The sequence below is a fragment of the Emiliania huxleyi genome (assembly GCF_000372725.1).
Source record: "Emiliania huxleyi CCMP1516 unplaced genomic scaffold EMIHUscaffold_110, whole genome shotgun sequence".
NCBI lineage: Eukaryota > Haptophyta > Isochrysidales > Noelaerhabdaceae > Emiliania > Emiliania huxleyi.
In genome coordinates, this window is record NW_005201791.1 from 274,181 (window position 1) to 276,404 (window position 2,224).

A 2,224-nucleotide genomic window follows, 5' to 3' on the forward strand; every position below is an offset into this window, starting at 1 on the left:
GGCGCCGCATCTCCCTTCAAGGCCGACCCGCCGCCGCGCGGCGGCGCGGCGTCGGCGGCGAGCTCTTCCTCCTCTTTGGTCGGGCTGTGCGAGCCTCTTGGTCGGGCGGCCAGCTCCTTGGTTGGTCTGTGCGAGCCGGGCGAGCACGGGGTGGGCGGCCGTCTCGTCGAGGCGTACGACACCTGCCCGAGCCGGCTCGGACCCTTCTCGGAACTGTCTCGCCAGGTGGGCTTCCGTTTCGTCAAGGCGTGGCTCCCCGAAAAGGAGAGTAGTCGCCCCGCCCCGCCTCTGCTGTCGCCGCGCCGGGCGGCCGTGAGCGGCGCCTCTTCACACACCCGCCGCTGGTGTGAACAGGACACGTTTCTGCTCTGCCACGTCGACGGCTTCAAGCACTCTCTGGAGGAGGTGTCGCGGGGGAGACGGCCGAGAGACGGCCGAGATGCAGCCGAGATGCGACCGAGGTGCGGCCGAGGTGCGGCCGAGAGACGGCCGAGAGACGGCGCGGTCTGGTGCAGGTGTCTCGGGAGCGGGCGGCGCGCATCTACCTGCGCCACTACGCGGGACTCGCGGAAGACGCCGTGCCACTTCTCCCGGCGGCGGAGGCGGAGGGGGCGGAGGGGGCGGGGCTGGCGGCAAGGGGGTGGGAGTCGCTGGGCGAGTGGCGGGGGGCGGCCCTCAACCGGCACAACAGCGAGGGGAATGTGCTGAACCGCTCCTCGGAAGGCTCGAGAGGACCCGAGAGGACCCGAGAGGACCCGAGAGGACCCGAGAGGACCCGCCATCACAGCGAGGGGAATGTGCCGACCCGCGCCTCGGACGGCTTGCAGCGGCGGTGTCTGTCTGTGGGGGGGGAATCGCAGGCTCGCAATCTCGCCCCCCCGATCTCCCCCCCTCCCCCCCCCCACTCTCTCCCTCGCAGGCTGCAGCTCGGACCAGAGCCTGCGCAGCAGCTCTCGCTTGACGCACGTCTCTTACCACTCGATCGGCGACGTGGGCTGCAGCGAGATGGAGGCCGGCACTACCCCGAGAACACCCGAGATTTCCCGAGACTACCCGAGATTTCCCGAGACTCCCCGAGATTTCCCGAGATTCCCCGAGCATGGAGGCCGAGCATGAGCCCCTCCCCTCGGCACGGCGCCGCGCGCCAAGTGCCTTCCTTTCCTCCACCCGTCCTTTTGCGCCGCCCAGGAGGCGGCGGAGTTCCGCGACTCTCTCGTGTACCTCATCTTCTCGGCGATGGACTCGGACGCCAACGGGCGCATCTCGATGCACGAGCTGCGCCGCGCGCTGCAGCAGACGCCGGAGATCTGCAAGCTCCTTGCAGGGACGGGGCAGCCGGCGCCGTCGCCCGAGCAGGCACCCTCCGCCAGTCTCGGCCGCACCTCGGCCGCACCTCGGTTGCACCTCGGCCGCACCTCGGCCGCACCTCCTCGGCTCCACCTCGGCCGCACCTCGGCTGCACCTCGGCTGCACCTCCTCGGCTGCACCTCGGCCGCACTTCGGCTGCACCTCGGCTGCCCCTCCTCGGCTGCACCTCGGCTGCACCTCGGCCGCACCTCGGCCGCACCTCGGCTGCACCTCGGCCGCACCTCGGCCGCACCTCGGCTGCACCTCGGCCGCACTTCGGCTGCACCTCGGCTGCACCTCCTCGGCTGCACCTCGGCTGCACCTCGGCCGCACCTCGGCCGCACCTCGGCTGCACCTCGGCCGCACCTCGGCCGCACCTCGGCCGCACCTCCTCGGCTCCACCTCGGCCGCACCTCGGCTGCCCCTCCTCGGCTGCACCTCGGCTGCACTTCGGCTCAACTTTGGCTAAACCTCGGCTGTCTCTCTCCGAGCAGCTGCTGCGCGCGATCGACGGCGACGAGTCTGCTGACATCTCGCGCGACGAGCTCACGGAGTACCTCTCGACGCTGGACAAGATCGACTGCATGTCGTGCTACTTCAAGGGCGACCCAAAGACGTGCTACTTCGACGGCGGCGAGACCCGCCGCGAGGCGATGGCCGCGCTCAGACGCACGCAGACGGTGGACTGCCGTCCTCCGCTCCCTCCCTGCCCTCCCTGCCTCCCTCCCTGCCTCTGTGTGTGTGTGTGTGTGTGCGTGTATGAGTGTGTGTGTGTGTGTGTGAGTGTGTGATGTGTATATGTGCGAGTACGTGTGTGTGAGTGAGCGTCTCTCTCCGTCCCGGCCTCCGAATACCGCTAGTGTCCAGTCCAGACTCG

The 2,224-nt window shown here is 69.9% G+C and overlaps 1 protein-coding gene across 1 annotated transcript in view; it reads right to left on the reverse strand.

Annotated features, from left to right (window-relative positions):
- Window positions 1-611: 611 nt before the first annotated feature.
- Window positions 612-2,224, reverse strand: part of EMIHUDRAFT_454433 (hypothetical protein) — a 7,069-nt gene continuing 5,456 nt past the window's right edge. Inside the window, exons 13-16 of the mRNA XM_005791732.1 lie at window positions 1,835-2,028; window positions 1,187-1,349; window positions 921-1,009; window positions 612-724 (exon numbers count right to left, since the gene is read on the reverse strand). The gene's annotated coding sequence lies outside the window, so the exon portion shown is untranslated. The remainder of the gene's footprint in view (window positions 725-920; window positions 1,010-1,186; window positions 1,350-1,834; window positions 2,029-2,224) is intronic.